The sequence below is a fragment of the Onychomys torridus genome, chromosome 19 (genome assembly GCF_903995425.1).
Source record: "Onychomys torridus chromosome 19, mOncTor1.1, whole genome shotgun sequence".
Classification (NCBI taxonomy): Eukaryota; Metazoa; Chordata; class Mammalia; order Rodentia; family Cricetidae; genus Onychomys; species Onychomys torridus.
In genome coordinates this window covers 27,739,782-27,750,174 of record NC_050461.1, presented here as the reverse complement: position 1 = coordinate 27,750,174, position 10,393 = coordinate 27,739,782, and positions in this window count along the sequence as shown.

Here is a 10,393-nt window from a genome sequence, read left to right as displayed (position 1 = left end):
CCACTGAAATGCAGGAGCAAACAGCACTACAAGGAAATTCCCACCCTATGGGCAACACTTAGGTACTAAGGGGTGGATGGCGGTGGGGAAGTAGAACTAACTTTCTGAGTCTGTAATGGAACTTGACCTAGGATTTTAGTGACCAGCACAGTAACTAACCTTGGGGTATGTTTCATTCTGTCACCCTATCCCTATTCCTTGGAATGACAGAGCAAAATCAATGATCTAGACACAAGCCCCAGGCTCTGAGTCCTCTTCTTGCATAACTTGATAGAATAAAAGGGAGATTAACTTACAAACTGCAGTGAATATTTTACATATTAGACACATCAGTTAAAATACTCTGACAGTTGGGTTCTCTGGGAAGCAGACTGAAAAATATAGGAAGTTGTGAGATCCCTTGGGTGGGAATGTCTGCCAGAGATAAAAACTGAAGGAAGTAGAGTATGTCAGAAGGCACAAGGTCACCATGGAGCTCCACACTTAAGAAAAGGGATTAGGCAGAGAGATCTCCCAACAGTGACAAAGATCTGCCAACACTGTAGTGAACCACACTTGGGAACCCTGAAGCAAAGACTGTCCCTCAATGGAGTCTATTCTTGGCCAGATGTCATAGACCAATGTCCATGCATGATTCTGTATAGCTTTTTGGAGAGAAGTCTGTGTGTGTGTGTGTGTGTGTGTGTGTGTGTGTGTGTGTGTGTGTGTGCAGGGGAGGGTGTCTGCTTTGCTTTACCATATTTAATTAACTTCAAATAGCATTTAGATCTCGTACTATTTCTTAAATTGATCTCACCAGGTATTTCAGGCATTTTCCATTAAGAATTTCTAGCCCCATGAAATTTCAAAACAAGAACCAGGTGAAAGGTGTTGAGGGCAGAGCTGAAGTGTTAGACCTGAGGAGTTTCAGGAAAGCCCAAGGGGACAGCTTCAATTTGCTTGCAGCTCTTGAGAGATTGTTTAGTTGGAGAGGGAAAGGAGGGAGTTATTTGCTTTTTTTTTTTTCTTTTTTTTAATTTTGTCTTTGAACAACCTTATAACTACAGAGGTCCAGAGAGGTCCTTCAGGAGGCTTCTCTTGGGAATAACCACCGCAGACGTTCTTCTAGAAAAGTAACTGTCTTCTCTTGCAGGTCACCAGCCAGGGAGAAACTTCTGCATGGTGACTACAAGTGAAAAACACAGACAATGTACCAATTTATCTTCTCTAATATTCTACTACCCATGAGAAAGTGTCGTGCTAGTTAGAGGGTAATTAATCAAATATGTAATTCTCTCTGTTATTCAGAATAACAAAGGTTTCTGCATTCAGACAGGCATGTTGACACAGCCTCTAATCCCAGTACTCGGAAGGCTGAGACAGGACAGTTGTTAGGAGTTTGCGACCGTCTTGAACAGACATAAAAAGTTCTAAGCTTGCCTGGTCTACATAGCAAGACCACATCTCAAAACGTATCTATTCAAAGAGCTCTAAAATAATTCCATGAAACTCTTCAGAAAAATAAGTCTATTTCAATAGTTCAACTTTCTATATAGATTTTTATGCAACATTATAATGAACGTTGTTCATTATAATTGCTTATTGGTTTTACCTCTATTGAGCATTAAAGTTCAACCAGGCACAATTACATCTTGTTATTTTTATAATACAAACTGATTATCAGCTACCTACTAAACCAGACACTGTCAACGAAGCCAGAAGCTGAAGATAAGTCTATACTTAGTTGGAACATTTATATATAACACAGCAAAAATATAAGCAGTTATTTAGGGTCACTGCTTCACCAATTCTGAGAATAAATTTGTGAAGTCATGAGTGCAGGGTGTGACTGTTCCATTTTTGCTGTGCTCAAGAATAGACCTAGAACATTCCAGTGACTGGGGGTTTGCCATGTCACATTAGCTGGTGATGAGTAACATTTCTTATTCAGTGATATGCAGCAGATTCTTGCCATAGCTCTCATGTGTCATTTTATGGTCATGAAGAAATGAAGAACCTGTAGATACAGGCTGAGAAAATGACTAAGAGCAAAAGGAAAATAGAACGACAAGAAGAAGGTTGTAAAGACGTCTTACAGGGAAGGGTGCTGAAGGAGGCGCTCCTAAAACTAATTAAAGGAATGAGTGGTGTGTGTGTGTGTGTGTGTGTGTGTTATATGTGTGTGTATGTGTATTTGTATGTGGGTGCATGGGTTTGTGGGTGCATGGGTGTATGGGTACATGGGAGTGTTGGTGCATGGCTGTCTGGGTACATACGAAGGCACATATTTTTTGAGACACTGAACCTAGAGTTCACTAATTCATCAAGTTTGCTTGGCCAAGGGATTCCAGGGATTCTCCTAGCTTCACCTTCTCTGAACTTAAATTTTAGATGTACACTACAACACTCAACTTTTTACATACGTGTTGGCGATGCAACTCAGTTCTTCATCCTTGTGACTGAGTCCTCTCCACAGCCCCTGGTATGAGCATTTAGTTCTATTTCAGAGACTTAAGAATGTTCCTTCCACTTAACCTGTCCTTAGTGCAGGAGCTGGCTCTTTGGAACCTGGGGCCTATGTGGAGACACTTGGCTCAGCCTGGGAGGAGGGGACTGGACCTGCCTGGACTGAATCTACTAAGTTGAGCTGAATCCCCAGGGGAGTTCTTGCCCTGAAGGAGATGGGAATGGGTGGTGGGCTGGGGGGAGGATGGGGGTGGGAGGAGTGGGAGGAGGGAGGACAGGGGAATCCGTGGCTGATAAAATTTAAAAATCAATTTAAAGTTATAAAGGTCTATTCAGATTAACAAAAGCTGACTTAGGTGAGATTTAAACCTAAGGACTTATGTCTTTGCTAATTGTTTAACCTCAAGCTTCTAGAAACAACATATGTTTGATAAATAAATTGTATTGATAATCAGGATTTAAAAAAAAAAATAATCTTCCTTCCACCTAAGTGTAGGCTCTGTTTAAGTCACCAATCATTTAATGAGGCTCTTTCACATGCTGGCCCTTGGATTTAGTGCGGTCAAGGAAACAAATACTCCTCAGATAGGCCTAATAGTCAAGGTGTTTACAATCTACCTATGACATCATCTTTAACACATAAAATCATTAAGACCTAATTAGCGGTACTAATCTGAAGGCCATAGTCATTTAAATCTACACTCAGCAGGGCTGCAAGTATATCTTCCAACTAGGTGAGCACTATGATGAACTCTGAGGGTGGGTAGCAATTTTTAAGATTAAATGAAATGTGACTTTAAGACTAGAAAATGAGTACATAGTATTCTTTTGGTATTAGGTATCTCAATAGGGATGATCTTCAGGAATTCAATGGAGCTGATTGACATGTTTCATTGGAGAGAATCAGAGTTAGTATTTTAAGCACAGGAAAAAGAGAATTTTGTTGTCTACAGACCAAACACTGAATCAGATGTCTTCTGATTCAGACTAAAGAGAAACTAATTGATACTTGTGAAGATGGAAATAGTCATGACACAGGCAAAGGAGAGAAATATTCGCATGTGCCTCCTATGCCCATGCAATGTACTAAGTTTCTTATTCAAACTACAAATGGACAGTTTCAATGATGTATACCCCTGAGACTATCCCCAAAAATGATGTTAATATCCCAAAGTCACCAATAGCAGCCCATATAATTGTGGACCTGCCTCCATTAAGGTACTATCAGCATGGTGTAATACTGGCAGAGAATTTTTGAACAGTAAGTTTTATTATCATAGAAAGTAGCCCCAGCCCATCACTAAAGAGTGATTTCCTTGCCTATATGCCCATAATCAAGGCAATCTAGGCTCCACCACCAGAAATACTCCTCATTGTTGCAAATGGCAACATTTTATCTGTCCTTACTGAGATGCCCAATCCAGCCTGTCAAAATTAGATATAAAAGAGTTTAAACTCAATTCTTTTATTTAGGAAATTATTTTTCTTCAGTTATCTTGGCCATGTTTCACACCAAATCTCCAATATCCTCCACAAAGGTAATCCATCTGACATGATGACCCTGCCCTCCTTCCCGGGTTCTTCAGTCTCGGGGGATCTCACCTCTCCTAACAGGCATCTGCTCCTCAGAACTGTTGCCTTTTGCATAGACAAGAAAGTTCCTTTATTCTAGCATGTGATGTGTAAGTTCCCTATATTTCCTGAAGAATCAGTACATGCTTGCCCTAGTTTGCTTCTCTGTTGCTATGATAAACACAGGTCAAAACCCACTTGAGGGAGGAGAAGGTTCATTTGGCTTAAAGGTTACAGGGTATCATCAAGGAAAGCCGTAGCAGGAACTCACAGCAGGGACTGGGAGACAAGAACTGAAAGAGAAATAAGGAATGATGCCTCTTGTTGCATTCCCTTTGACTTGCCCAGATACTTTTCCTGGACAGCCCAGGCTCTCCTCTTCAGTGATGGAACAACCCACAGAGGGCTCAACCCTCTCACAGCCAGCAGCAGTCAAGAAGACGTCTCCACAGACATGCCCACAGATCAGTCTGATAGAGGCCGGTCTTCAGCTGGGGTTCTTCCCAAGTGACTCAATTCATGTCAAGTTGACAAAACTAACCAATCCAAAGCCCCAGCTCTGCTGTGAAATGTAGCTGAACACAACCCAAAGCATTTACTGCTTTTTCATTTTTTAAATGTAAATTTAAATATATTCTTCTATGGCAGTCACTATTGTAAGAACAGGTGTTGTGGGGATTTATTAAGGCAAGTCCACACAGTTAAAAAAAGGAGGTTTATTTTGGGATGACTTACAGCCAGTAAAGGGGTTGGTTACAGGATCCGGGAGAGGTGAGGTACAGTCCAGCAGGGTTCTCTGGAGAACTCTGACTCCGTCTAACTTCCAGCATCCAGGATCACCAGGAACCAAGAGAGCTGGCACATCTGGATCTCTAGTCTTATAGGGCTCCCATCTTGGCCCCACCCCAGGGGCAGGTCATAGGTAGGCGTGGCAGTTACCAGAAGCCTCACTAGAGTTAGTACTTCCAGGTCAAAGCTGGAACAGCTACCCACTACATCTCCCTTTTTTGTCTAAATAAGAAAGTTCTAACATAATACAAAACTATATAAATAGGAATGATTATCAAATATTGTCCAGGAAGAATAAGGGATAATGACCTAGACAAGATGGAACTACAACCAACATGAACAATATCAAACAAGAGACACATACTAAAATACTAAAATCCAGAGAAGTCTGGAGCATAGGTAAATTGCGTGTTACAGAGATCATTCTAAAAGGTGTCCTATCCTAAAGAACGTAAATCTAATATTTAATATATTCTAGCTAAGATACAAGAAGATTGTAACTGTCAGGCTTCAATCCCATCAAATACCTGAGAAGAAATATAATAATACCTAGAAAAACAGAAGAAGGATGCAAGCAACTTTGGGGAGTCTTGTGAGAGTAGACAGAGACAGCTGGCTACCTGGACAGTCACCTAAAGTTTCTCAGCATCATTAGTACATTCAGATTGGCTACAGATCTAGAATATCTGTCAGACCATTTTACTGTCAGCAATGGAGGCAAGGGCAGTTCTTTGCCTGGTAGGTTATTTTGTGCCAAGGTGAAGACAAACTTCCAAACAGAAATGTCTCAGAAGCCCAACATTCTCTTGGGATCAGATCGGTGCTGCCAGGGGCAATCGTGTCTCACATCAACAGAATTCTAAGTTATCAAAACATTTAAATGCCATATTCTCTAGGTCTATGAAGCATTTGAAGATCACCTATCCATCTGACATATGTTTCTGAAAGTATGGAGAACCTAACTAACATAACTCTAGAGATGAGAAGCATAAGTAACTATGAATCTGTAAGTCTTATCTACCTACATAACCTAAGGACTAATGCTTCATGTAAACAGGGTCAACAGTCTGTAAGCAAATGTACAATAAAAGGACAATGACCTCCAAATTGTGACAATACACAAAATAGCTAAAGCAGAGGTAGGAATGTATAGTACAATATGCAATATGACAGTAATCCTAAGTATGTATCAGTATACCAAATATCCTAAACAGAGTTAGAACATACATACAGTATGGCAATTATAATTTTACATTTGTATCAATATACAAACATTTCAAATAAGAGTAGAAATACATGTACATTAAAACAAATATGGTTCTGTATTTGTATCAATATATAAATTATCTGGAATAAAAATATAAAAATTGTTTATATTTGTATCAATATTCAAGAATCCATAACAGTGCAATTTATCTAAGGCTAATATTTTACTAAATTAGTTTACTAGTATATACAATAATCTACCTTAATATCCTATACCTATCCATTCCTTCTTTTCTTTTCTTAATGGGGCGTTGTGGGTGGTGTGGGTGGCTCTTGCTAGTCTGGGAGATAAGCTTGCTGGGGGAACCAGGACCAGACTCAGCTGCTCCCTTGCATCGGAAATGGAACAAGAATCACTGCAGAGGTGATCCCTGGTTATACAGAACTGGGCACATGGGTGCCTAGGAGAAGGAAGGAAGGGAAGGAACAGTACCCGGTGGTTATGGGATGAACTGGTAAGCACTTGGTCTCAAGGATGGGTGGGAATTTTAAAAGAGGCAGTGAAGAAGAGACAGGGAAGTGTGGGAAGTGTGGAAAGTGTGCCACAGCAGCCACAGAGGAGGCTGAGGGTTGAGGCCACCCAGGCATTTGGAGTTTGTTCCATGTTGGGCACCAGATATTGTGGGGATTTATTAAGGTAACTCCACATAGTTAAAAAGGTGGTTTATTTTGGGGTAACTTACAGTCAGTAAAGGCGTTAGTTACAGGATCTGGGAGAGGTGAGGTGCAGGGCAGCAGGGTTCTCTGGAGAACTCTGACTCAGTCTGTCTTCTAGCATCTAGGATCACCAGGAACCAAGAGAGCTGGCACATCTGGATCTCTAGTCTTATAGGGCTCCCATCTTGGCCCCACCCCACGGTCAAGTCATAGATAAGTGTGGCAGTTACCAGAAGCCTCACTAGGGGTAGTACTTTGAGGTCAAAGCTGGAACAGCTACTCACTATGAAGATGAAATGTGCCAGGCTGTGGTAGCACATGTCTTTAATCCCAATACTCAAGAGGCAGACTCAGGCAAATCTCTGTGAGTTCAAGGCCAGCCTGGACTACAGAGTGAGTTCTCAGACAGTCAGGGCTGTTACACAGAGAAACCCTGTCTCAAAAACCAAAAAAGAAAAAAGAAAAGAAAAGAAAAGAAAAAGAAAGGAAGAAAGACACACATATACAGAGAGAGAGAGAGAGAGAGAGAGAGAGAGAGAGAGAACAATAAATTTAGTGAATGAGACAAGTGATGTCACTCTCGCCCCTGTGTATCAGTCACTTTTTTATTGCTGCATCAATCACAATGACCAAGGCAACCACTGCAGTAAACAGTTTACTTGGGCTTATGCTTCCAGAGAGTTAGAGTCCATGATGGCAGAGTGAAGGCAAAACAGAAGGAGCAGGAAGCTGGAGACTTCACACCTTGAACCACAAGCTTAAAACAGAGTTCACACTGGGAATGCAACACGGTTTTGAAACCTCAGAGCCCACCCCCAGCGCCTTACTTCCTCCATCCCCTAAACCTACTCAAACAACTCCATTAACTGGATAGCCTATAGTGGATGTTCTCATTCAAACCACCACACCCTGTGAATTGGAAACTCTGAGAGTCCAACCTAGAAGATCTCTTTCAAGGGCATTTCATATGTGTGTAGGGGCAAACCAAAAAGGCTGTTTGGGCTATATGTCCTTCTTACAAGTTGAGTATCCCTTATGTTAAATGCTTGGATCCAGAAGTAGGACACTGGGATAGTTAATACTTTGTAATGTTTGCATATACATAATAAGATATCTTAGGGATAGGAACTAAGCCTAAACTTGAAAATTATTCATGTTTCAAATACATCTTAGAAACATATTCTTATACAAGTAATCTAATGATAATTTACATCATATTTTAGTGCATATGTCTTGTATACAAATCATCACAGGACAAGTTCAAGTGTGGATTTTTCTACCTGTATCCCTGTACTGATGCTCAAAAGTTTACATCCTGAAATATATTTACCTTTTCATATTCCGGTTAGTAGGGAGATATATTTGCACTAAGCCCAACTCTAAAGAACATCCCTGCCTCTAAGGACACATTCTTGCTGAAACTAAGTTCAGTGTATGTCATATTTGTGCTTGTATAGTCTATGTATGCATATGTGCATGTTTGTGTGGTGTTACATATGTGAATGTGTGTAGGGTATGCATGCATATGTGCAGGTGTGTGTGGTGTATACACACATGTATGTGTGTGTATGCTTGTCCATTTACCTATGACTTCTCACGGGGAGGCTGGAGATCAGTGTTGGTTTTCTTCCTCGATTGCTTTACACTTTTTTATTTCTGTTCTTTTAAGTGTCTCATTAAACTTGAAGCTCACCAGTTTTGCCAGACTGCCTTGTCAGAGAGCCCTCAGGGTATTTGCCTCAGCCTTTCAGTGCTGCGGTTACAAACACATATCACCCAGAAATTGCAGAAGCATTTGCAGTTGTCAAAACTAGAAATCTAATGTCCTTGTCATATTATAATTGTTGATGATATCTTGAGATATCATTGTTTTCTTTATTAGTTACTAAATTTTTACATCAAAAATTACTATGATTCCAAGTGACTCAAGTATGCTCCAGATAATTTCATGGGTTTTTGTTTGTTTGTTTGTTTGTTTCTTTTGTTTTGTTTTGTTTTATCCACAATCTAGTTGACCAATTTGGGAGCAAATCTGGGCCCAATAATTATATTCATAACACAGTGTCTTATGGGGTTTGCATTTCCAAAAAGGTAGTGACCTGGGTTCCAGGTGTAATTGATAGACTGCTTACTTAACATACAGGAAGCCCTGGGTTTCATCCCTAGCACCATGTAAACCAGGTGTAGTGATGAATTCTCACATTCCTAGAATTTGGCAAGTAGAGACAAAAGGATCAGGAGTTCAAAGTCATCCACAGCTATTCAGTGGATTTGAGACCATCCTGGGCTACATGAGAACTTGACTGCTCTTAAGTGCGAAGAAAAAAGACAAAAAAAAAGACACTGAGACATCTCCCTAGTCTATATATCCTAAATCTTTTGATTAAATATATCTTAATTCACATATGCTGGCTTCAAGATTGTCTTTTTCGGATACTTTTTATACTCATCCATCACTTAATACTTGAGTAGGTTCTAAGCAAATTCTTGTTATAAGATCACCCCAGAGTGTACCTGCATCAGTCTAGACAGTACATCCACAACTGCCTGTCTAAGCTACACAGCATATGGATATGATAGAACCCATTGTTCCCAGGGCCCTGATGAACATATCGAGAGACTGAATTAAGCCCAAGAGGAAGGCTTGCAGTCAGGGGACAGTAAACACTGGTTTACTGGTTTACTGGTTTACTGGTTTACTGGTTTACTGGTTTACAGTAAGCACTGAGCATCACAGGGCACAGTTTTATGAACAGAAGGACTTTTCTAAATAACAAATATGAAAATTCTGTTTCTCACAGCTAACAGCTTTAGCTCATGCTTGTTTATGAACTCTAAGGGGCCCTAGCTGGACTCTCCTGCTTTCATGTTTGGCCTTAATTTGGGTGTCAGGGCAATGTGACTACAATCTAATAAATATTTTTAGTAACAAAAACCCAACCAATATGTAAACCAAGAGCACACCCATTTATTCTCCTTATCAAAGACTCTGTGCACTCCATTGTATTTTCTGTGCACTCCCTGAGGGGTGCTGTTTACCCCAATGTCACAAGAAGCCGACAGAAACAAACAGTAGCATGCTGCCATGTTGTTCAGGCTATGGTGTCATGAGGTGATACGAATTTTCAGCTCCGTTACAATCTTGTGAGACCACATCTGTAAATGTGATCCATTGCTGATGCATACCATGTGGGCAGCAGGGGCCCAGATTCACATGCAGGGGCTGTTTCCTTGTGGTGTTTGTGTTTCTTATATTTGCAGCTGTCATTTTTGCAACACATCTCCCCTTTGTTCTGAGGCTAGGAGACAAACCTAAGGGAGCATAGGGCATCAGTCATCTTCCCCCATGCTTATCCTTTCTGTTTATTCCTCTCTGTCACCTGTCTTTCCATACTGCTGCTACAAAGCTCTAGTTGTGATGCTCTGCAAACTTCTGCTTCCCAGTTTCTGAACTCTAACTTCTAAAGAAAAACAAAATGACTTTTCCTTACCTGATTGTATCTCTACCAATTTTCTGTAACTTAAGCTGTTGCTTTCAGCTGCTGGATCAAAAAATGTACCACAGTGATGATAGCAGCTTTTGCTTGTCACCTCTTTCATGCACAGGTGGGGGCCAAGTGCACAGGGCCAAAGTCTAGAAATTTTAGAGTATGTTTTCTGGGAC